Here is a 26,853-nt window from a genome sequence, read left to right on the forward strand (position 1 = left end):
CAGCAAGTATGGAAAAACTGCCGTAATTCTGACTTGGGCCTGGGAATGGAATTAAGGCAAAATAAAAAGAAACTTCAGTGGCCTCATGATTTATGGAAAGGGTCTGACACTGTACTACCACCTACAAATGATCCAGACTAACTTTCGTAGCACGTTTGCCTATATTCCTCCATCGACCCCTAGGAATAATTAAAGTATTATTACTACCCCATTTTAAAGATAAGAAAGTGAGGCTTAGATTAAATAATGCCTTGTCCAAACTCAATAAGTTGTAGAGTTGTGGTAATCACTTCTGTTTTCTGGCTCCAAAGTCATTGCTCTTTTTCCTAACACCTATTTCATGGGAGAGAAACAGGAAGAACATTGAGAGACTGACGAGTGTTTTAATATTATAATCAGGTTAGCTGAGTAGCCTGGATTTGTCATCTGGTCTGACTGCTGGTAGTTGTTCATTGACAGTCTTTTGTCTTCTGAAGGTTACCAGACCCAACCTGGTGCTCTAGCGTGCAGAGAGCAGTGCTGTGAGGAAAGGAAGAAACTGAGGTATAGCACTCGACTCACAGGTTCAAGGGCACCATCTTCCCAGAAAAGCTTCTCCTTCCATCCCCATTCTGCCGCCAACCCTGCCAATACAAGTGGAGTCAGAACTAGATCAACACAGCTTTCTGTTTGTCACATTTACTGAATGAAAAGGATTCTTCTGTTTGTATCTTTAAATAGAACCATTACCACTGATCTGCAGTCACTCTCTCCAGGAGCCCTTAATAAACTTTAAGATCATTACTGAGTCACTTAGCTCTTTTTTTCCTCTTAGCAGAGTAACCATCCCTCTGATCTCTCCTTCCAGAATTCCTTTCCAACCAGCAAAGCATGTCTGCTACTCTCAGCTCCTACTTTCGACATCGATCCCAGGACTGGACATTCACTTCTAGTGAGGCAAGCAGCACTACTCCTGAGCCAGAGAGAAGGGCTCTCCCCACCAGGCACTGACACCATCCATAGCTCCTCTTTCTTTTCTTACCCCAGAATGCACTCAGACACCCTCCAGGGTCCGTTTCTGTTCTGGGTTAAGACACCATACATACCACTACCGACTCCAACAAAAAAACAACACAAACAAAAACAAACCAAAGATCTGACATTTTCTTCTCAAAATAGTTTAGACAGTGTCCCCCTGGAAGCAAGGAATATGACTAAGTGATTTCTTAAAATCCCTTCCAGCCAGTGATTCATTAGAGACAGAATTTTAAGTTGGAATGGACCATTATATTTTGGGCCAAAGGCCTCACTTTTGCAAATAAGGAGAGCGAGGTCCGTAGAGGCTAAGAGTTGTGGAGGCTGCCTGCTACAGTGGAAAAAGCATGCATTTGAAGTTAGAAGTTTTGGATAGGAGGCCAAACTTTACCAGTCACATACTGTGTGACCCTGAGCAAGTCATCAACTTTTAGAGACTCAGTTCCCAAAAGCCGTAAAATGGAAAGAAAGAACACTACCTACTCTAGCTGTTTCCTGGTGTCATTCTGAGCATCTCATGGCAACACACTTATGAAGGACACGATAAGTGTAGCTAACTGCTTTATCGATATATGTGCACTATTGGGTAGCTTGTTCTAAGTCATGGGGTGGTAAAACCAGGATCCTCGATTCCAATGCAGTGCAGTATCCTTCGTACAATGCTGTCTTCTTGACACTTTTCCAATTCTACAGTTGGAAGATTTTCTCATAAGCCACCACACTAATTTGATCTCCACGTGCTTTCCTTTAAACCCCTGGATGTGCATAGACTCAAACTGTGGGAATCCAGACTGGCTCAGATGGATTATAGACCAGCAACTCTGAAGACTTGCTGGGCATGCCTCAAACAGCCTTCCATGACATCACAGTTATGGCCCTCAGACCCTGGACTGATAGCTTCCAAGGGACTGGGGATATTCATGAGCTACCTTTCCCTGTAGCTCTCTTAGTCAGCTTCATAACACCAAATTGGACACTGGAGATGGCTATTTGATGGTTTGTAATGGACTATGAGGCTACAGCATGTATCCTGAAGCTAAAATGGATGAGAATAAACCACAAAGTAATGACAAATACTTGAAGTTCATACTGGACAGAGATTCAGGAACTTGCTCAGTGGTAAGAGATGACTTACTGTCCCAATTCATGTAGACCACATAGAAGAGGCAGGAGCCCACAAATGAAGTGTGGGTCCAAGGGCTATGTGTTCCCTTGGACTCCTAATGCCAAGGGCCACTGGGCTCTGAGCTCTATCATCACAGCGCATTGGAAAAGATCGACTACATTTTATTTGGCCCCATTAAAGGAGGAATAATGAGTCCTCAGGTATAAAAATCATCTCTCTGACTCATCAAGAGATGGGCATACCCTTCCAGCAGATATTTTGCGGGACTCTGGTACAAGGGTGTGGCCTGGCATGTGCCTTTCATAACTGATGCCTCCCCAAGCTTGACATGGGATATCCTTCTTTCAGTAATTGAAGACAGTTGAATCTCTTCTTGGACAATGGTCTTTGGTCCTCGAACACAACAGAGAAAGTCTACTTTTCACTGTTTTCTTGGGCATATAAAAATGTTTCAAACCTTCAGAAATAATAGTGAGATCAAGCCTACAATAAATAGAAAGTAGAGTTCTTTGCTCTAGGCAATAAAAAAAAAAGAAAAAGAAAAAAGGGGGAACACTGTGGGCCGTTCAGCCAATTTCCATGTTAAAAAAAAAAAAAAAGTTCAAGTTGGAGCCATGTGGTCTCAATAAAGTAGTAAAATATATTTTCTTTACCCTACACTTCATGTGCCCATAACCTTCCTTTTAAATCATCTCTAACCAGCCCCAAATCATTCTGACCGCAAATCATTTGGTGGCTTTGGTCTCCAGGCAATGGAATGTGCTGGAATAGACGGGGAGTCGCTACCAAGAGTGCTCAGAGGGAGCTTCCACTCCCTCTGCTCAGGCACACAGACCCCAGCAAAGCCCTGAAAGGGTTCCGCGCTGAGATAGCACATGACATCATAGCTCAATCATTCAGGAAAAAACTGCAACGGCTGCAGAATAGCACAACATGCCACAAACCACAGTGGGCAGATAAAGCCGAAGAACAGCTTTTCTTATGAAAACATTCACGAATACCACAGGCAGCTGGCAGAGACACGTTTAATTACATTCACAGAAACCCATTGTATCCATCAACCCCACCATCTTTGGAGCTGACCAACAAATGGGAAGGTCGCTGAAGCCCGGCTTCAAAATGAGAAAGCCAGGAGAGCTTGAAGTTTATGTCATTGTATTTCATAATGTGTATTACGACTAGATTTGACCCAGCTGTAAAATCGTTTGATATGCTTTGAAAGGGTTTCCAAGTGAACTAGACCTTAAGAGTAACCTTTCTTTAGATTTACAGCTGGGGATGAAGAGTAGCCCAAGGTGTGAGAAATCAATTATTCAATTCATGATTAATTTAATAGATGTGAGCTTGTCCTGGGCATAAACAAAGCTCAAGCGGCTGCCATCTGCCATCACGCCAGAGGACCCAGTCTCGTACTTTGCAAGTGCCACTGGAACTTTTTTTTTTTTAAAGAAACTGTTTAAAGAGTTAAGTATATAGACTTTGAAGGGATGGTAAATGTAGTGGGGTGTGCCTTTAGGCATCTCAGAGAAATAAAGTTCAGCATGCGCCAGTGAAGTACGATGAAAGCTCAAGAGAAAAAGTCCAAATAAACTGCTGTAAAAAGAGTACTTAAGCATCCTCTTACAATAATCGCAAAAGTAGGAGTCTGAAAGGAGACTACAGAATCCGTGAGACAAGAAGGATATGTTTGAAAAGTCCCCTGGACTTGCCTGATTTTAGCCCCAGAGCTATCATCCCTGCTAATTCTAGTCTATGATTTCACCTAAGTGAAAGGAGATTTTCAATAGCAAAAAGAAAAGACTCAGCAACAAATAAACAACAAATGGAAACACTTTGGTAAAGTAGGCCTCCTCCCTAAAGGAACAATGAAAAATTATAGAGTAGCTAGTGACCGTTAATATCTAATAGCCATAATCTTTTCAGAAACATGTTTTCTTATAGCCTCGTAACATATCTGGCAATAATCTTTTTCATCAGGCACCCAAGGATAACTTTCCGTTTCAGTTGTGGGTGAGAGGAAAGCTCAAATGTATGCTCCTAAGATCTTCAAGTAACCTCTAAAACAATGGTGGGAGAAAATTCGAGGCTCTTGGGTTCCTGAAAATAACCTGTTTGCCATTATGTGGGCAATTATAAGCTAGGGCTTGCTTTTCAAAATTGCTGGGTTCAGCAGAGATTTCCCATGGATTTATCAGCAACAGAAATAAACAAGCATTCCACTGAGCTCCACTTGGAAGTGTGAGAAGGGCTATTGAAAGTCTTTTTCATCATGTGGACAAGAATTCAACTCAACCTACCAGGATGTTAAGGGGCATTCCAGTATTGTGATGATGTTGTTCATCATCAGAAGCTGAAAATAAACTTCAGCCCCCTTCTGATGTGGTCCTCCTGCTTGGCCCCTGCCACAGACCATATCACCACCCCTCTTTCATCAGTAGCCTACCTGTCAAGTGAGAGAGGTGACTGTAGCATCCCTGGAAAGCATAGGTGGCAGGGCAGGGTCTTTATGTTTGTACTGCAGACTGGGGGAAGTTGCTTTGTAAAAGTCACGCTGGTGACCTCTGGATTAGCTAACTCCGAGAGTTCAGCGAACAAACATTCATAAAACTGTAACAGCAATGCTTTCCATAAAAACGAATGGGGAATGTCAGTTTTTCACTGTAGTCTTTCCACGGTAGACGAGTCATCAGGAATGCATTCTTCCCTATTGTATTCCGCCGGCCACTTGTTCCCTGAGAACGCGGCCAACTGAATGCTAACGAAGACAGGGAGCCCATCCAAAGGGCTTCGAGGAGAACAAGAGAATGAGAATGTAGCATTTGATTTTGCTACACAAAGGACTGCAATCAAGTGAAACCCAGGAAAACAAACAAACTCTCAGGGAACTGAAAAAGCAACAGGTGTGAAAGCGCCCAGATCTCTCGGGGGCGGGGGGGGGGGGGGGGGAGAGAAATCACCAAAACCTTCCGTTAAAGTGTTTGCAGCTAAAATGCATTGAGCAGCTGATGAGGGATTCCGCTGTCAGCGAGGGCCCGCTCGTGCGAGTTCCCCTTGTGCTTCAAGCGGGGATGGAGCAGATCACAAAGAGGAGAAGGAGCGCAGACACGCCCGCATGAGAAGCTTCCCTCCAAGGATCACTTTTTAATGGATAAAAGGCGGCGGGGGGGGGGGGGGGGGGAGGGGGCAGGGAAATGCCACCTCCCTGCCCCTGCCCCTGCCCCGCCCCTCCCCCACCCCGGCTCCCACCTCGGAGGACTCGCGCAGAGCCGGACCCAGCGCCCCCGCCCCGTCCCCGCGCCGCAGGGAGCCAGCACCCAGGACCGTGCGTTTCCCGGGACCACCTGCCGCCGCCGCCTCCGGGAAGACTTCCCGCCCTGCACGTGTACTTAACGCTCACTTACCGGTCGTGCCGGGGACTCGCTTTGCCCTCAAAAGGAGCTCCCCTCTGAGGTCCTGCGGGTCCCAGCTATTCCCCGCGGCCGCTTCGGGGCTCCGACGTCCGTCTGGGTGCAGACAACGGAGAAAAGGGGCGGGCAGCCGAGCTCTCCACGCCCGGGCCCCGCCGGCGGCGAGGAAGACGTGTCGGCGTGTGCGCCCGGCCCCGGGGAGGCCTGGAGGCGGCGGGGCTCGGTGCTGGGGGGCTCGCGGCGAGCCGGCGGGGGGCAGGGCTCGGTGGAGGGGGGCCCGGCGGCGGGAGGCTCCGTGCGGGGGCGCTCGGGGCGAGGCGCAGACCCTGCGAGCCGGCGCCCGACTGCAGCCCGGGGCGCCGAGGGGCCGAGAGCGCGGCGCGCGTGTCGGAGGGAGGGGGCGTGTGCCGGGGGGGCTGCGGGGGGGCGGGGGTGTGTCCTGCGGAGGAGCTCCGAGCCCTGCCCGAGCCTCGGAGCCTTTAGCTTGGGCCGCGGATGGCCGGCGCCGCGGGGAAGGTGCTCGCTCGGCAGGTTGCCCCCGCGGCTTCCGAGCCGGTTCAGCTGCGGCTGGAAGCATGTCCTAACGACCTCCGCTCACCGAGGACACCTGGGGGGGGGGGGGCAGGTGGCAGCGAGTAGCGGGTCTGTGGCCCTTACAGGAGGAACCGACCTCCATCCTGCTCCTCGGCACACACGCCTTCGCTCACGCAGGAGGTATCTTTTCAATCACACCCTCCACCTGCATTCCGGCGAATTGAATTGCTTTCTCCGAGGCCGCCTTCCTAAATCTACAAATTAATCACTGCGTGACACATGAAGCCCCTAGGAAAAGGAATGCCGAGAATAAATCTGGTTTTTGTTCTTTTTTTAATGTCGAACAAGCCTGCCATTAATCAAGCCTTTCCACCAGCATCTAGGGAACAGACCCAAGACTGCGACTCATTGAGAGATGAACATGTGCATGTCTGGTGGTTCTACAGTCTGTCTTTGCAGCATTATGTCATAGTGACTCAGGCACCACACAGACAGATATAATGGAGAGACAATAGGAGAAACAAAACCAACTATTCAATAGAGACCTACCTACTTGCCAACTGTAGCAGATTGTTAGGGCCTAAATTTTAAACATCTTTAAAGATCATATCACCACTTCCGTTGTTTCCCCATCTTGGAGTCACAGAACTGCTTGTCATTGGTCAGTCTGGGAAACAGAAACCCAAGATTGTATTTGGAAATTTAAGGAAGAAACTCATAAGGGACCCATGAAACTATTCATTTTAATGTAGCATGGAACATGGCAAAGGCATGACAGATTCTTGAAGTCAATTAGAAAATATCAGAAAGTGTGTTCCAGAAATAGAACAATCTTGAGAGGTCCAAAATAGAGATAGCACAAAAATATTTTTTGAAATGGCAATAAGATGTTGACAGTTTAGTGTATATCTTGAGCTTATTTTTATTATCCTGAGGAGGTGATGGGTCATGAAATACATTTTTTCTCACGTATTAAATTTCCCCCTTCCTTGGAGAATCAATGTAAAGTAGTAAGGATGAGTTTGCTTTTCAAACTGAAAATATTCTGGGTTTGGCGGGTTCAGCTCCTTCTTGTATGCCATTAGGTCTTTTGTTAACTACGCTTCATTTATAAAGTTCTGCTAGAGCCACTGAATAAGAGTCAAATATTTTTGTTTGTCTGAAAGGCATCACTGTAAAGCAGGGTGGCCTTCCTGGGTGGCTTTCTCTAAGATATTTTTCAAGTCCTAACCACCTTTCTCCTCTCCAGCAAGGGGTGTTAGAACAATCCTCTGTGAATTTAGGGGAAACATTTTATTGATTAAAATGACAAGGCAAGGGATGCCTGGGTAGCTCAGCAGTTGAGCATCTGCCTTCATTCAGCTCAGGGCATGAGGCTCAGGGCATGATCCCTAGTCCGGGAATTGAGTCTGGCATCAGGCATCAGGCTCCCTATGGGGAGCCTGCTTCTCCCTCTGCCTATATCTCTGCCTCTCTCTGTGTGTCTCATGAATAAATAAAATCTTAAAAAATAAAATGCCAAGGCAAAAGCAGAAAGAAAAATAGGGGTGGTGGTGGGATTCAGTATCACCATGATCACAAAGACCTGAGCATCCCTTTCAATTGCCTTTGCTAAAACTCTGACACTTTTGAAGTCTGAAATCTACTTGAAATATCCACCATACATAAATATCTTAGTCAAAGACAACATCCCTTTCTCCTGGATCTGTGTGTGCAGATGAGACTGAGGGAAGATGAGTTTTCTGCAGTCCTTCCACATAGTATACTAAGAGGTAAGGCTATCTCTTGGGTTGCACCTAAGGGTGGTACCAAATGTTCCTGGAAATTCCTTTTGGTTTCTGTGATCTGCCTGCATGCTTGTGCCCCAAATGAGAAATATTCCAATGTTGAATGTTCCTTAGGGTTACTTGAATTAGGAGAGGGAGCAGTGACAGTGTTCTCACTGTGTGTGGTCCACAGAGCACCTGTCTCAGAAATGGGGGAGGGGAGCTTGTTGAAAATGTAAATTCTCTGGACCCTACTCAGAGCTATTGACTTAGGATCTTTCTGTCCAGGGGCTATGACATTACCGTGTGTGTGTGTGTGTGTGTGTGTGTGTGTGTGTGTGTGTGTGTGTGTAATTGAATGTTTTGAATAAATAATATGTTCACATAATTTGAATAAAGGTGTATACCCTGCAGTCTCTTTCCTACCACTGTTTCCATAGGTCTAGTCCATATAGCTCCTCCAAGGCAACCACTGGCAATAGTTTTTTCTTTCAGGTTTCTTTATGTACATACCTGCAAATATAAATTCTTTTATTTTTATTTCTTAAAGATGCTATATGCAGAAGAGTTACTATCCTTTACTTTGCCCCTTCACTTAAATATACCTAAGGCTCTTTTTCTATATCATACATTCAATTATTCGTTCATTTAGAGACAAGCACTTATTATGTACCTGCTCTGTGCCAAGTACTGTTGTATATGCTAGGGATACAGATATGGACAAAAGCGACGAACATTTCTGCCCCATAGCATTCATATTTTGGGGGAGGGGACATCAAGAGGACAACATAATAAGTAAATTATATATTGTGATAGAATATAATTAGAGCTATTGAAAAACTAGAGCAAGGCAGTAGGATTGGGAATGTCAGATAGCAGATTTTAATTTTAAATGGTGTGGTCAGAGGTGGCATTATTGAGAAAATGCCTTGTAAGCAAAGACTTGATGTCACTGAGAGAGTGAGCTTTGGAATTATGTGGGGAATATGTGACCCAGACAGGGATCAGTTAGTGCAAAGGGCCTGAGGTGGGAGTATAACTAGCATGTTTAAAGCAAAGAGGCCAGTGTGACTGGAGCAGAGCAAGTGAGGCAGAATGTCATTGGGGGTCAGAAAGGCAACAGGAAGGGCAGATCATGTAGGATCACTGGCTTATAAGGATTTTGGCTTTTATTCATAAAGCAATGGACAGCCACTGGAGGGTCTTGAGAGGAGGAGAAACATGATACAATTTATATACATATCAGCACACAGAAAACATGCTCATGTTTAATATATTGTATTCTCTTGGATAAATACACTGCAATTGTATTCAATCAGGATGCAACTAATAGAGATTTGAGTTGTTTCCAATATTTTGCTGTTAAACAAACTTCCACATATGACATTTTACACTTGCGCAAGTATATGGTATTAACTTCTACAATTAGGATTATTGAATTATGTATATCTAATTTTTTTGATAGATATAGACAAATTGCCTAAACCAATTGACACTCCCACTAATAATGTTTTTGTTTTCCCACAGCCTTGCCAAGAGAATGTATAATCAAACTTCTGGATGTCTGCCAATCTGGTAGGTGAAAGTGATGTCTCAAGATAGTTTGACTTGCATTTCTCTGATTTTGAGTGAGGTTGAGCAACTTTTTCATATGTTTAGAAGCCAATTCCATTTCCTTTGTTGTGGCTGGCCTCTCTGTTATACTTTACCCATATTTTATAAGGCTCTTAACCTTTTTCTTTACAGATTCACTTAAAGTCTGTACATCTGAAGGAAATAAGAGCTGCAGACTGTTTTCTCCGTTTGTCATTTGGCTTTTGACTTGGCTAATGGTATCCTTTGACGTGCAAAAGTTTCTAAATTTTATTAGTAGGGAGAAAGTGTATAGAAAGGCCTTTCCTATATCATCTACTCTAATGATTTTATTTTTTGACATTTAGATATTTGGCAGATTTATATCTTATCCTGGTTTAGTTTATGAAGTATTAAAGTATGGACCCTGATTAATTTTGTTCCAAGTAATGATTCAGTTGCTCCACTACCACTTTTTTTTAAATTTTTTTTAAATTTTTATTTATTTATGATAGTCACAGAGAGAGAGAGGCAGAGACATAGGCAGAGGGAGAAGCAGGCTCCATGCACCGGGAGCCTGATGTGGGATTCGATCCCGGGTCTCCAGGATTGCGCCCTGGGCCAAAGGCAAGCGCCAAACCACTGCGCCACCCAGGGATCCCCTCACTACCACTTTTTAAAACAATAATTTAAAAAGTGTAATTGTGGCTCAACAGTTGAGCGTCTGCCTTCGGCTCACGTTGTGATCCCGGGGTCCTGAGATGGAGTCCTGCATCTGGCTTCCCACAGGGAGCCTGCTTCTCCCTCTGCCTATGTCTCTGCCCCTGTCTCTGTGTCTTTCATGAATAAATGAATAAATTTTTTTAAAAAGTGTAATTATAATAAAAAGCAGATAACATAATATTGACCATCTCAACTCTTTTTAAATCTTCAGAGATGCCAAATATATTCACGTGGCTGTGCAGCAGATTTCTAGAACTTTTCATTTTACAAAACTGAAACTCGGTACCCACTGAACCACAACTCCCTATTTCCCCCTCTCTCTGCAGCCTCTGGCAAACACTGTTCTACTTTCTGTTTCTATAAATTTGACTACTTTAGATACCTCATATAAATGGAATCATTTTTGTGGCTAGCATACTTCACTTAGCATAATGTCCTCAAAGTTCAACCATGTTTTGGCATGTGACGAGATTTCCTTACTTTTAAAGCCAAATGATATTTCATTGCATTTATAAAGCACATTTTCTTTATCCCTTCATTTGCTGATGCATTTGAATTGTGTATACCTCTTGGTTATTGTGAATAATGCTGCTGTGAACATCAGTGAGTAAGTATCTGTTTGAGGTCCTGCTTTCAATTCTTTTGGGTATATACCCCGAACTCGAATTAGTGCATTATATGGTAAGTCTATTTTTAATTTTTTGAGGAATCTCCATACTGTTTTCCACAGAAGCTACACCATTTTACATTCCTACCAACAGTGCAGGCAGATTCCAATTTTTCCACATTTTCACCAACACTTTGTTAACATATTCTTTTCTTTTTTTTTCTTTTCTTTTCTTTTCTTTTCTTTTCTTTTCTTTTCCTTCCTTCCTTCCTTCCTTCCTTCCTTCCTTCCTTCCTTCCTTCCTTCCTTCTTTCATAGTGGCTCTCCTAATGGGGATGAGGTGATATCTCATGGTTTTGATTTGAATTTCTCTAATTATTTTTTCAAATTTTTATTTAAATTCTAGTTAACATATAGTATAATACTAGTTTCAGGGGTAGAATTTGGTGATTCATCACGTAGAACCCAGTGCTCATCACAACAAGTACCCTCCTTAATACCCATCACTCATCCAGCCCATCCCCCTACCCACATTCCTCTATGAATTTCTCTATTAATAGTATTGAACATCTTTTCATATGCTTATTGGCCATTTGAGTACCATCTTTGGAGAAATGTCTATTCAAGTCCTTTGTCCATTTTTTTAAAAAAATATTTTATTTATTTATTCATGAGAGAGACACAGAGAGAGAGAGACGCAGAGACACAGGCAGAGGGAGAAGCAGGCTCCATGCAGGGAGCTCTATGCGAGATCCAGGGACTCCAGGATCATGCCCTGGGCTGAAGGCAGGAGCTAAATCGCTGAGCCACCCAGGCATCCCCCTTTGTCCATTTTTTAAAAATTTTTTTTCCTTTTGTACATTTTTAAAATCAGATTATTTGTGGGGTTTTTTTTGTTGTTGTTGTTGAATTGTAAGAATTCTTTTATATATATAGGGTGTCAACCCATTGTCAGATATATGATTTGCTAGTAATTTCTCCTATTCCATAAGTTGGCTTTTTGTTCTGTGGATTTTGCCCTTTGATGCACAGAAGTTTTTAAGTTTGCTATAGTCCCATTTTTCTACCTTTATTTCTGCTGCCTGTGCTTTGCCTTACGACTACTTTATAATAGTAATCTTCAAACTACTGTTTTAAGATGTACATTTTTAACATGTATTAAGTTCCTATATATAGTTGGGTCTATTTCTGGACATTTTATTCTGTTTTCTTGGTTGATCTTTCAGTTTCAGTGCCACTACCCTACTGTTTTAATTATTGAGGCTTTTAATTTTCGTATCTAGTGAGCCTAATTCTCTCATTGCTCTTCTCTCTGTTTCCTTTTTTGCTTATTTTTCCTCATGAACTTCAGAGTAAACAAATAGTAATAGTGATAGAAATCCTGATTTGTATTTTTATTACGATAATTACATTTAGATACTTAACAGAGAGAATCAACATCTTTATGTTGTTGGGTTTTCTTAGCCAAGAAAATGGTAAATGTTTCCATTTGTTCAAATCTTATTTCCTGACCTTCAGCAAACAGGTCTTTTCTCTCATTATATCATCTTACTGGATATAATCCCCTAATTATAGTGTATTCATTTTGTACCACTTTATTCACTAAATTCTCTTATTGTTTATAGATATTTCTCAATTCTCTTATATTTCTAACTATATATCATCTAAAAATAAAGATTAACTTTCTGCTTTCCAGTGTTTACGCTCTAATGCTCTATGCTTTTAATTTCATTGTCTATTAAATCTAGTACAATGTTAAATAACAGTGATGATTGTGGGCATTTTTGTCTTATATTTGATTTTACTAGAAATGCCTCCAGTGTTTTCCCGGTAGGTATGGGATGGGCTTTGGGCTGGGAATGATATATTTTATTATGCTAAAGAAGTGTTAGTCCATCTTTATCTCATTGAGGTCTTTTTCTGGGGTCAAGTATGATTATTGGCTTTTGTCCAAATGTTTCTTTCTAGTATCTTTAGAAATGGTCATCTAATTTTTCTCCTTAGATCTATTAATTTGGTGGAATATAATGAATTCCTTAGTAATGAATTATCTTTGCATTCCTGATTAAACTCCACTTCGTCATGGTTAATTTTTCTAATGTGTGGGTTGATGCTATTTGCTAATGTTTTACTTAGAATTTTTCCATTGATATTCATGAGATCTTAATAACAATTTTTTATTTCATTGCTTTGTGATCAGAGAATATTGTCCATAATGTTTCTATTTTTGGAATCAATTGACTTTTTCTTTATGGTCTAATTTATGGTCACTTTTCACATATGCTCCTTAGTTACCTGAAAAAATAGTGGTGTCTATATTTTCAAGTACAGAGTTGAATAACATATCTTTTATTATCACTTTTGAGATTTATGTCTTCTTTGAACTTCAGGTGTTTTGACTTTGTCATATACTGAGAGAGTTTACATTTCTGTATATTTTTCCTTGCATTTCTGTAATTTCTGCTTTGTAAGATGCCCTTTATATTATTTGGTAACTATATTCATAATTGTTACAGCTTAATTTTTAATTTTATTGTTCCGCATTATAATGAGTCCTTTTTCTTATTTATTTGCTGCTCAAATTCACCTTATCTGTGAGTAGGGTTATAACCTTACTTTATTTCAGTTCTCTTTGCCTGGTATGTCTTTCCTTACTCTTTGACACTCACACCCTCTGAATCACTTTGATCTACTTGTATACCTTCCAGACAGGATTCCATTCTGTGATGTAACCCACTGGTTCTATTCTTGCTGACCCAGTGCTGGCACCAGGTATTGCCAAACAATGATATAGCTTCCTGGCACTGTTCTTCAGGTGAGTCTTTCATCTTTAGAGAGATAATTTCTTTCTTGAGGGTTTGTGATATCCCCACACCTAGTTTGCTTACATGAGTACCTACGTACTAACTCATGGACAGAATGTTTGTATCCATTAATTTAGGCTTAGACTCACAGTAATTTTTTAGGAGTTCCTATTATTTCTATAATAGAGTAAATTTAAACAACTACTTCCAGATTCAATCTTAGGATGATTATTTTGGTGGTGATACAAGTAATACCTTACTTGGGCAGCTTGACACATAATGTTTTCTTGATATTCCTAGTAATATTGAGTTTGGAAGAGCAGATATCTTTGTTAAACAGATAGGAGATACTGAGATGAGATTTCTCAAAATTTTATTTCCTCATAATTTCTTACACAAGTAGACAATTCAGCTTTCAGATATGCTACTGAAAGACCTTGATGTGGGAGGAATATTCCCCAGCGCCTAAAGGACCAAGTTTCAAGTGAATAATAAGTAAAGTGATAGTATGTTTAATTCTCTTCGGAAATTGCTAACGTTGTGGAAACACTGGAGGGTTTACTTAGGGAGGTCATGGAATCTACCTTTCTGGGGAAACTTTCAAATAATCTCTTTGGGACAGTTTGAGTGTGGTCCTGCCCCAAGGCACAGGTGACCGGATAAACCTCTGGTGTCCTCTTCCTCCAGAACACTCACCAAGAACATCTCAGGGTCTGGATGATTCATTTTCAAACTTAAGCCCCAGAAGTATGATCTGTCAGGAGATTGTTATCAATGATATTTAAATTTAAAGTCATGAATTAGGGAACACTGGGTGGCGCAGCGGTTTAGCGCCTGCCTTTGGCCCAGGGCGCGATCCTGGAGACCCGGGATCGAATCCCACGTCGGGCTCCCGGTACATGGAGCCTGCTTCTCCCTCTGCCTATGTCTCTGCCTCTCTCTCTCTCTGTGTGACTATCATAAATAAATAAAAATTTGAAAAAAAATAAAAAATAAAAAAAAAAATAAAGTCATGAATTATTTTTGTAACAAGATGCTACCTAATGGTGAAATTTAAGGAAGAATCCAATACAGCACAATAATGCTGCTTCTCTTTTGGGCTTAGGGACAGGGAGATTACAATCAACTTCAAATTGCCCTATGTTCAAGGAAACATAAGAATTTCCACATTTCTTTTTCTGGGCTGAAAGAAAAACAGTAAAAGAGGAAAATACATGAAAATCTTTCACATTGAGACATTTTAGGATTACCTTTCCTTCTAACCAGAAATTTCCAAGTTGTCCTAAGATTCAACATGTGAATCATGCTGACTAGCGAGACATTGTTTGAGCAAGACTGGAATTCTGAACATTCTTCGAGGCTTCATAAAATCCCAAAATGATGGACAAATGCTTACGTTGTGGTCAAGCAAGGAAAAGCCCCCTCGTGATTTGGGATTGAGTTTGCTCATTTTATATTTATAGTATCCACACCAAAGGAATGTAGAATTTGGCATGGGGAGAGGATGGGGAAGTAGGAGAAAAGTAAGGGATGGAGACCAGGTTTTGTCTGTTCACAGGGGTGTATGTTTTAACTTAGAGCCTATGAGGTACGGGGAGAGGGAGTGTTTGATAATTTAGTTTGTTTTTAAAGAAGAATCTTCTTATGCTCTCTAGTGTGGGAGAATGACTGAAAGAATTTTTTACTTTCCTTGTTAGCAGCACCATCTGTTTACAATGAAAGCTTGGCTTCTACGTTTTGGTCCAAATAAAAGCCCTAGGGTGCCCACATAAGTCAAACGGATAAAGCATGTGTTCACAGACCTGAAGAATCACCCTCCCTTGCCTGCACAGGGCTTTCATGGTAGATTTACACAGCATCTTATCCCTACATAAATTCAAGATGATAAGCTTCTGAGAAGCAAAGGTGGGTCATAGGTCACTGCAATTCACAGCCTAGGCAGCTCATCTGCCATCTCACAAAATGATGGACCTCTTGGGTCACACTTGCCAAGAGAGAGGTTGGCAAGGTGGCAAAAGAGCCATTCCTGTCAACTCTGTCATGGGATTCTTAGACATTTGGATGGGGACTTATACACCAAGCCAGAGAATATGGAAATATTCATAATTGCTGAAATTAGACCTCAGTTCTAGATAAAAAGGCACATTTCCATAAACATCAAAGGATAAAGTAAGTGAACAAGAGAAAAACTTCTAGTACCAAAACATCATGCCTGGGCAGGGGTGGGGGGGGTGGCTGGAAGGCTAAGGAGTTGAAAATAGAAGCCAGGCATCCTGCCTTTCTCATTCTGATTTGTGTTGTAGCATTGCCCACAGGTGGAGTTCTACAGCTCCCTCCTACCTGGAGGCTAGGGGTTTTCTCGCTTTCCCCAGAAATAAACTTTAGATAAGGATTTATAGGACAATTACAACAGTGAATAAACTCTAAGTCTTAAAAAACGTTGGTAGTGATGAGAGAAGTTTCACATAACAATGTTATTTGCTTGCCATTAGATAAATCAAGTATTTACTGGACCCAATCTCTGCTGGATTATCTGATGGAAGGCCCAAGGCTAAACTTTCAGAGGTTTATCAATGGCTGGGAAGAGAAAACAAAACAAAACAAAACAAACCCATATGCTTTTGAACAGCTGCAGAATAATTAAGTATGTATAGACATACCTCAAGTTCAGTTCCAGATGATTGAAATAAAGGGAATGTCACAATAAAGCAAGTCTAATGAAATATTTGATTTCCTAGTAAAATTTATGTTTACATTATACTGTGGTCTAATAAGTGTGCAATAGAGTTATGTTTAAAAACCAAAATACAAATCTTCACTTAAAAATTCTTAATGCTAAAAGAAAGCTCATCATCATCTGAGCTTTTAGCAAGTTATGATCTTTTTGCTGGTGGAGGGTCTTGCCTTGGTGTTGATGGCTGCTGACTGATCAGGGTGGTAGTTACTGAAGGTTGGGGTGGCTGTAGCACTTTCTTAAAAAATAAGACAGCAATGAAGTTTGCCACACTGATTGATTCTTCCTTTCACGAATGATTTCTCTATAGAATGCAATGCTGTTTAACAGCATTTTACCTACAGAACTTCTTTAAAAATTCGAGTCAATCCTCCTAATTCCTGCCTCTGTTTTAATAACCAAGTTTTTATAATATTCTGAACCCTTGGTTGTCATTTCAACAATCTTCACAGCATCTTTGCCAGGAGAAGATTCCATCTCAAAAAACCCCTTTCTTTGCTTATCCATAAGAAACAACTCCTTATCTATTAAAGTTTTATCATGAGATTCCAGTTAAAATGAAATAAGAATGAAAATAATCTGAAATATTGTGAGAGATACCAAAATGAGACACAGAAATACAGAATGGACAAATGATGTCGGGAAAATGGTAGCCTTGCTCAACACAGGGTTGCCACAAAACTTCAGTTTGTAAGAAACACAATATCTGCAAAAGTGCAATAAAGAAAGGATGGTAAAACTAGATATGCTGTATTTACTAGTCTGGACTGTAGCTCTCAAGTTATGTGGATCAGAATCAAATGGGTCTCGATAAAATGTAGATTCCTGGCTCTACCACTTGGATTCAGAGGGGCAGGGCATGAACCAAGGATTTGGATTTTATTTTATTTTTTTAATGGTGAAAAAATTTATATTTAGAAGGATTTGGATTTTAAACCAGAATGCTCAGTGAAAAAAAAAAAAAAAAAAGAATGCCCAGTGACTTGATACAATGAACATCAGAATCCGCTTTGAGAATTGCTAGTCTAGGATATTGTATTACCTTATTTAAAAAGAGATAGAAGTAAAATAGCATTTGTTGAGTTCTTACTACCTGTAGTTTTTTTAAACACTATGTCATTTAATTCTGACAAAAATTCTGTGAGGACAATTTAGTTAAGAATTTAGTCGGGGTCTGCATCTAAAGTTTGGACTCCTGTTGGCAAGTGTGTTATTGCCTCTTCCACAGATGGGAGAAAGGTAGGGTGTGCAGGGGCAGACTACACAGCCTGGGTGTGGAGTTTCTTGTCTCAGCCTGCCTTTCCTAAACTGGCCTCCACACAGCTCCCATCATCTAGCAAATGCAAAGCTGACCATGGTACAACATTTTACTATCTTTATGACATTGTGGTTTACTTTTATCATTGAGAAGTAGAGTTTAAACATCTTTTTGTTTGGCTTCCCTGAATTTTGGCACACTGGAGGACATTTTTTGGAATTGCCATTAGGGTAAAAAAGAAATTTAGGAGCATTAATGAAGTCTATTGACTACGTTGTTAGCATGGAGCTAGGGTGGTTTGTGTTTTAGATTCAGTTAATTTTGCTGTCTTCCAGGGCAGCAGGCTGTGTGCTTTGTCCACTGGCTTTCTTGAACATTCATACTAAGAGTCAGGAAAACGTGTGGATGGATTTGTACAAATTCATCACTACTACTGGAGAAGCTTCCAATATACGCTCAATTGCCTGTTGGGTAGGAGAACTATACTTCACCATATTTTTTGTTTACATTTGGTTATAGGTACATCTGATGTTCTTGAAAACTTGCAGAAGGTAAGTCCCGGGTTGGCCCTGGACTCCGGGATTCTGTTCTTTGTTGTTGTTGTTGTTTTAAGAAATCCATTAGCAACAGGAGATTCAGAAGTGTTCGTGAAACTTAGTCAGACTTCTCAAAAACTGTATGTGTAAGATAACTCTGAAGTTTGTTATAAATCACACTCCTTAGTCATTTTCATCCCTCACTATTAAGCACCGTAAATCGAGATGGTTCTACTGGAAGATCTCCCCCGCTGCCCCCCACCGCCCAGCAATGTGAGAAAGAGCAGACTCCAAACTTCTCCAACTCTACTGTTGCCAGCACAGTCTAAGCCACAATTATTTCCAGCCCAGACAGCTGAAGGGCATCCTAATTGGTTACCCCCACAACTGCCAGTAGACCACCTTAATGTGGAGATGGGGTTAGGTCATTTCCTGTTTAGAATAACTAAGTGGCTGCCTGTTTTGATTACAGTAAAACAAAATCATTTAAGCACTCCAGAGGACACAGGGGGAGGGGGCGATGTAGCTGCTGCCTACTTCTCCAACCCCCCACATCCCGTCTATAGTATAGTCTGCTAGTTTTCCTTCAACTCCTGGTCCATATCAACTGCTCTTACACTTATGGCCTTTGCTCTAGTTTCTATACCTCCTTCAAGTCTTAATTCTTAAGTCATCCATCAGAAAGTCTTCCTCCATCATTAGACTTTGATTTCCACCACTTCTCAAATATATTTTGTGTCTTTGTTTATGTAGAGTGACTTTCCTGCAGAAGGGTGAGCTCCATGAGCATATTAATACCAGTAGCATGGCACCCACTGGGGACCTGGCACATATTAGAAGCTCAGAAAGGAAGAAGCAGTCAGGGCCTGGTCATGGCCAGGCATCCACCACTTTAAAAACTGCATATAGTGTACCAAACACTCAGATATGTTGAATGTTGAATTAAGAGTATGATAAAAATTGTTGCCTTCTAGAAACCTGGAAATGGGGGCGCCTGGGTGGCTCAGTGGTTAAGCACCTGCCTTTGGCTCAAGTTGTGATCCCAGGGTCCTGGGATCTAGTCCCACATCGGGACCCCACAGGGAGCCTGCTTCTCCCTCTGCCTATGTCTCTGCCTCTCTCTCTGTGTGTCTTTCATGAATAAATAAAATCTTAAAAAAGAAAGAAAAGAAAGAAAGAAAGAAAGAAAGAAAGAAGAAAAAGAAAGAAAGAAAAAGGAAGAAAGAAAGAAAGAAGAAAGAAAACCTGGAAATGAATCCAAGAGAACAAATCCATGTGGAAAAAAATGTGAACAAGAATCTATAGAGACCTAACTGATAATGTAACTGAGGAATGAAACAGGAGTGAAGCTGGTGAATAAGCAAATACGTATTTCATAGCAGCCAGCATTTACCTTGGAGGAAAGGATTTAATCTCGTGGCTGGGCAAAGGTCACAGCATTTTCAGACCCTGATGTTAAGAATTTCCAATCACAATGGAATGAACTCCCTGCCATGTACTTCTTTCATATCTTAGAAGAGATTTCTGCATCTTCTATTAATATTTGAATATCTCTGGCCTTTCAAAACCCTCCCTGTGTAATGAAAGACGTAAAATAGTGACTAAGATGAGTATGTCACTGAAAGATTTTTGAGATCCAGTGACATATGATTCTGGTAGGTTACCAGCTGCCTACTAAGAGTATGGCCAGTACAGCCTTGGAAAGCCCGCAGCTGGAGCCCTTTTTGTAGCTGCCTCTTATTTCCCTCCCCTGTTCTCATTAGAATTACTTTCTCTTCTTCCCTAAGAGCAATCCAGAACTTAACTGATGATTTCTTTGTATTGCAATAGTAGGAGCTTAAAATCTTATTTAAACATCTCTTTCTCCCTCCAAAACTCAACCCCTTTCAATATTTTTTTCTGAAGTTGGAAAAAAGTCAGGCTGTGGGGTGGTAGAGGGAACCTAACTTCATAACTTCATAACTATACTTCCTGATGTTTCATTTTTCTTATTATTATTTCAAAAATAACCATAATAGTTGTTTATTGAGAGATATTATTATTGATGTGCCAGACTTTATACATATATATGTATAATTTAGTTGTCATAATAACATTGTCAAGTTGGTTTTCTACGTGTCATTTTATCTTATTTATTTATTTTAAGATTTTACTTATTTATTCATGAGAGACACAGAGAGAGAGAGGCAGAGACACAGGCAGAGGGAGAGGCAGACTCCTCACAGGGAGTGCGATATGGGACTTGATGCCCAGACCCAAGATCACACACTCAGCCAAAGGCAAATGCTCAACTGCTGAGCCCCCAGGTGTCCCTGTGTCCTTATTTTATAGTGCAGGACACTAAAGTCTGAGGAGTTGGATGACTTGCCGAAGAGCCTATAGAAAATTAGTGAGGGGCCAGGATCCAGCCCCTTGGAGTTTGAGAGTCCTACTCAACACGTAGGCTTTGCTCTTTCACTTCATTATACTGTTTCTTGGACTCCGATGGTTTGCAAAATGTTGTGGAGCTCCAAATTTTGATCAGCCCCTACTTCTGCTCTGTGACCCAAGAGCTGCTAAAGCTCTGAGTCTCAAGCGAGGGAACCCATCTCCAAACCTCATTCTCCTGCAACAGGTGGTTGCTTATAAGAAATCAACTTATTGGGGTGCCTTATTGGTTCAGTCCGCTAAGAGTGGGACTCTGCGGCACCCGGATGGCTCAGCAGTTTAGCGCCGCCTTCAGCCCAGAGCATGATCCTGGAGTTTCAGGATCGAGTCCCACATTGGGCTCCCTGCATGGAGCTTGCTTCTCTCTCTGCCTGTGCTTCTGCCTCTCTCTCTCTCTGTGTTTCTCATGAATAAATAAATAAAAATCTTTTTTTTTAAAAGTGGGACTCTGGATCTTGGCTCGGCTCATTATATCAGGGTTCTGAGGTCAAGCCCCACATCAAGCTCCACATCAGGCATAGACCCTACTTAAGATTCTCTCTCTCCCTCTGCCACCTCCCACTTTCCCTTCTTTTCTGATTTAAAAAAATCAGCTTTTTGGTAATAGGCTCTAGGACCATGGAGGGGGGAGAAAACTATTTTTCTTGATGAATACATCATTTAGGATCAGGTTCAGCTGCATACAATATCAACCCTACCCCATCTCCCAATTAAAAATAAAAATGAATGATTTAAGGGGTACCTGGGTGACTCAATCGGTTAAGTGCCTGACCTCGGCCCAAGTCATAAACTCAGGGTCCTGGGGTTGAGCCCTGCCTCTGGCTCTGCCCTCAGCATGGAGTCTGCTTGTCCCTCTCCCTCTCTTCTGCCCCTCCCTCTCTCCTTGCTCTTATGAGCACACTCTCTCTTACAAATATAAATAAAGTCTTTAAAAAATAAGAGATTTACAAATTAAACAAGATGTCACATAAAGGAGATGTAAAGTTAGCACGTTTGGGAGTTCATGATCATAAACTTATGATTTTCAGGGACTCAACTTTCCTTCTATTTGCTATTTTGCCCTTACTAGTATGTGGCCTCATTTCTAAGGGTAGATGCTGGAATGCCATCATTGCATCTCTGCTCCAACTGGGAAGAAGGAAGAAGCAGTAAGGACATATGTCAGCTGTCTTTCAAGGTGCCCACAGCACTTTTGCTTCCATCTCTGTGGTCGTCTGGACTAACTCAAATTGCCACATCTAGTGGTGACAGTGCCTTGCACCTGGCTAAGACAAAGGGGTTCTATTTTTTTTTTTTGAGGTATTGCTGGGGTAAGCAACCAGGGATCCTGCTACAGTCTCCATTCTAGAATCTCTTAAGGTAAGGCATCGCATGGCAGTCATTCCCAAAACTTAGGGTCTTCAGAATCACCTGGGAAACTTGATAATAATTCAGATTCTTGGATCCACTGTTAAAGATTCTGATAGTAGGTTTAAAAAGGGACCTCATTTTTCTCAAGTAGCCTACCTCTTTACTCGGACGATCTGGATGCAAAGGGTTAGGGACACACCTGCCTCTTGAGAAATATCATATGAGGTTTAATAAGAAACCAGAGATAGGGAATAGAGGGTATGATGTAATCTGGTGAACTCAGTTAAGAAAATAAACCCTATTTGTGTCTCCTGTATTGAAATGATATACATTACCTAGTCTGCTTCTCTAGTAGCTGTGGTGGTAGAGTTTTCAAACTGAAAGAAATACAAGTAAATTCTCCTTTGTAAGAAAAGAGAATGAAATCAAATATTCTTTTAATTCTGTTAACTACCCTACTCTGTATTAATTTAGGATATTTTTCAAATTTGAGATTCATTCTTTAAATATGATCTAAGGTAGATAAGGACTTATCCTTAAGGCTTAAAATGGAAAAAAAAATTAACTATCTCAAAAGATGCATGCAGCTATTAGAATCCACATTATTTAAAATAAAGCAAGTTATAAAAAGGATAGGATATCTATGGTTACAAATTCTTTGGTCACAAAGTTAAGATTGACTCCTTTATGCAACATTACGTACACTCAATGACAAAAGGAGTATATAAAGAATAGGCAAAAAATACTGTGGCAGTCATAAAACCCAAGAACTCTTTAAAAAAAAAAAAAAAGACTGAGAAAAACATGGTAACATTATCATTCCTTCCTTAACAATCACATCATAAATAACTTTCCCTAGCTAGCAACAAACTCTTTTATCCACAATTTGAAAGCAGAGACCTCATAAATTGACTGGGATATTCTTCCTCTGTTTGACCACAAAGCAGTGATTATTTGAAACTGTAGCCTCCTGCTAGTATGTTTTTCAGAGCAAGTCACTGATGGGATTGAGAACGGTTGACATTCATTGCTTTGGTGACTGACACCTCAAAGACAATGTGAGAAGAATCACAAGCATCCCTTTGGCTTGGGATCCAGCAACATGGTCTTTCAGATGTCTCCTCAGACATCTCAGAAACTCGCCCTGAAGATCAAGCACTACCATTGCCATGTGTCCGATCTATCGATGGTGGAGGTGGCAAGGTGTGGCTACACGTGCTTTTGATTATTTAAAGAGAAGGAATATAAAAAACAAAACCTAAACCAAAAAGGAATGTAAATCCAGTCTTCTTTTGCCCTGTTGAAATGTAATGTCAGTGCTTGAGAATTATTTTTTGCCACTAAATGGGCTATGGCTAGATACTGACACTCCAATCCCAATTTCTGTTATTTTCTTTGTGGAGCAGTAAGAAGAAATCTTCATGATTACCAAAAGTATGTGTGGAGAGGTGGTTATGAAGATCAATCATTTTTTCCTTGTGTGATATACAAGCACTTTGTGGTATATATCACAATGTAGCTTTAAAAAATACATTTATTTCCATGATGATTGGACAGAAAGTGTGTGAAATTGAAGCATGAATGTGATTTGTATTGTCAAAGTCTTTTATATGAATTTTTAAAAGTAATGTCTTACAGGGATCCCTGGGTGGCGCAGCGGTTTAGCGCCTGCCTTTGGCCCAGGGCGCGATCCTGGAGACCCAGGATCGAATCCCACGTCAGGCTCCTGGTGCATGGAGCCTGCTTCTCCCTCTGCCTATGTCTCTGCCTCTCTCTCTCTCTCTCTCTCTGTGACTATCATAAATAAAAAAAAAAATTAAAAAAAAAAAAGTAATGTCTTACAACAGTTTTTTTTTTTTTTAAACTTAGCATCTACCTTAGGAATTAGGGGGAAAAAATCCAAAAGATACATTGCAAGAAATATGAGCCAAACCCTGTATATAGCAGTTTACTCTCTTGGCCTATTCCTTTAATCATGGAACTCTAATCTATCAATTTCTTAACATCCCTGCCTTAGTGCTTATTGGCTCCAGCCATCTCTCACTTTGAGGAATCTTGATGCCATTGTATTTGAAAGACCCACAACCTATTGGCACTATAACTGCTTGGTTTTTATTCATATATGCAGTTTTGGACAATTTGAACAGCTCATTGACGTGGCACTGTCCCACACTGATGTGGTTTACCCTGCAGAGCTATGGAGGAACACATGCTTTTGGAAATAAGAGAGGCCTTTGTTAGTAGGATTTATTTCATTTCATGGTACTTTTGGCTGCTTTTTCAGCACTAGGTTCTTATGAAGTTTTTCAAAATAATAATAATGAAAAAAATACTCAAGTTAGTGGACAGAATAGGGACCCAAGCACATCTGGAAGTGTAGATGAGCAATGAGAGTTCACTGTTCAAAAGCAAAGGCGAAATGAGACCATTTAATAAACACTTGTAAAAGCATGCACAATACTTATAAAGGGTTTTTCACCAGAGTTCCATTTGTTTATTGTTGCTTTATGGTTTTCCAAATTGGAGAAAGCTATTTCAAACATGTATGATACACATATGAGCAATTTCCAGAGAAGAAATCTTTGCCAAAAACCATCTAGCCGCCAGCCAGGGAAGCTGCTTTCTCTCTTGGTCTGAAGGGCAGTTTTGGGGGGCTTCCGGGCTCTCCCTAGTTCAGCATGGGCCTCCCATTAATTTATTGCTATTATTACTTTTTCAATATGAGTAACAGAGTGCACAATGTCTTTTTTGATAATAGTAAAGTCCAGAGCTTTTAAGAAAAAAATGATTAAGACCAGTGTAATACTCAGATGATAGGAAAAAAAAAAAAAAAAGACAAGAGACAGAAACCAAGCCAAGAGGTAAAGAGACTTTTCATTTTCTTCATGAGACTGGAGATTCTCCACTAGAGTAAAGGCGCCATCCACACAGACAGTGTTACATCTGATGGACATTACTTATGACGTTACTTAAGCAGAGAAAGAACAGCCGAAACCCAATTCTCCAGCCTTTAAATGAATTCCCAGCTACAAACCAGAAGAGTAACACTATTAGGTCTTCAGGGCAGCTGGAATGGAGCTGTACGACTCAGGTTTCTTTTCACAATGTTGGCATGAATTTGTGGGATCCATGTATTATTTACGTGGCACCTCTACCATGTTTTTAAATAATCTTTGGACATATGCCCATGAATTAGTTTAATCTAATTCTCCTGCTTTTATCCATAATGAGTTCTAGCCTTCATGGCCAGCTTGACTTGTGTATGCTCTATATCTCCTGGAAGACTCAGAGGGTAATCCTAGGGGCTCATTATTTCTAATTACTTCATATCTGAATGTGTAGGACTGAGCTCACTCCATAAACCAGCCAAAGGAGGTAGGATTCTTTTCTTTACCACTTTCCTCTCAATTATAAATATGTATGTTTCACAACCAGATCCTTGCAGCCAAAACCTAAAACCTGCATCAATTTCTGGCATTGTTATCTGGAATACAGGATATAGCACAATTAACTTTAGAGAGTGTTGACACATATCCAAAAGATGAGGAAAAGATGATGTGGCTAGGTAAAGACCAGGACAGGATATAGGACTGGGGATGTTCTGAAGAGAATTATGGTACATGCTCTTTGATGCAGCATGACCATCAAAAAACATATGACACTTCAGTCAAGACATTTATCTTAGCAATATTTCAGTGGGCTTGGAACTAGGGGTGACCAGCTCATCTAAGTTAGCTCTGGACTTCTTTGGCTTGAGCACTGAACCTTTTGCATCCCTGGAAAACATCATAGTCCTAGTCAAAACTGGGATGATTGGGTCACTCTACAAGAAACATAGACATAGGTGTTTAAGAGATGTACATGCATACAATGCATTTCAAAATTATATTAGAAATTAGTTGTTTCTGTCATACAACCTCTCAGAATATTTTCAGTGTTCTCCACTTGTTACTGAAGGAAGCTGGCAAGAAATAGGTATTCAAGAAGTAAAGCCTTAGGGACGCCTGGATGGCTCAGTGATTTAGCTTTGCTTTTGGTTCAGGACATGATCCTGGAGTTCAGGGATCGAGTCCCACAGCCGGCTCCCTGAGGGGAGCCTGCTTCTTCTCCCTTTGCCTATGTCTCTGCCTCTCTCTTTGTGTGTCTCTCATGAATAAATAAATAAAATCTTAAAAAAAAAAAAGTAGAACCTTAAAAAATTGAACCTTCAGCCATTACATTAGAAAGATGGACTTCTTTATGATTTAAGCCTGTTGGTTCTGTATACTATGAGAGAATAGTGCAAAGAGCTTTTTGAATTCTGTGGTTTCAGAGACAAAATCCTAAAGTATAAGGATTCATTTTTCTCACAGTCTCCTTTTTAAGGAGGATTCTATGCTATGCTGTTTGGCTCAAGGGCCTTAGGAGAAGATTTCTAGAAAGTTCAGCTTTATGAAACACTGTGAAACCCCCTCCTCTCCATCTCTAAAGAGCTTCTGGTAAAATAGGAAAATATTTTTTCATTAAGATATTTTTGGTGACACACCTCTTTTTCTCTTGGGTGGGTCACCATGTTGAGAAAGACTTTAAAGCAGGTGCAAGGCAATTTGGCTTAATTCAGCTCAGATTTGGGAACAAATGCCTTGTGTTTGGGACCCAAATAATAATGCACAGCTGCACCTTGCATAATATCATTAGAACCGAATAGAGCCAAAGAATACTTTCACCATTGTTCAGCTGCTGAAAATATGGAACAAGGGAGTGGAGGGTCAACTTGACACAAGCTGTGATTGGTTCTTGGAGTATCATCCTGAAATCAGAGAAAATGATGGAGATTTCTCTGGGACCAGAGTTCCCACTACGGGGAAAAATTGTGTGCTGAGGCTGGAGAGATCACAAGGACTGCCACATGCAGATGGTGGCATATGAGTTCCCTTAGTTAGGAAGGGTAAAAACTATAGGCTGAATTTGGTTTAAAAAAAAAAAAAACCCAGACTTCAAAGACACTGCTAAGGG

General features: G+C 40.8%; 1 protein-coding gene across 4 annotated transcripts in view; it reads right to left on the reverse strand.

Moving 5' to 3' along the window:
- Positions 1–26,853, reverse strand: part of PALLD (palladin, cytoskeletal associated protein) — a 400,423-nt gene that overhangs the window by 254,529 nt on the left and 119,041 nt on the right. The window contains exon 1 of one of the 4 annotated variants that reach the window (XM_041766123.1): positions 5,542–5,768. The exons of the other annotated variants lie outside the window; for them this stretch is intronic. The gene's annotated coding sequence lies outside the window, so the exon portion shown is untranslated. Of the gene's footprint in view, positions 1–5,541; positions 5,769–26,853 lie in introns of those variants that run through there. 4 annotated transcript variants of the gene reach the window in all.

Source organism: Vulpes lagopus, chromosome 8 (assembly GCF_018345385.1).
Source record: "Vulpes lagopus strain Blue_001 chromosome 8, ASM1834538v1, whole genome shotgun sequence".
Classification (NCBI taxonomy): Eukaryota; Metazoa; Chordata; class Mammalia; order Carnivora; family Canidae; genus Vulpes; species Vulpes lagopus.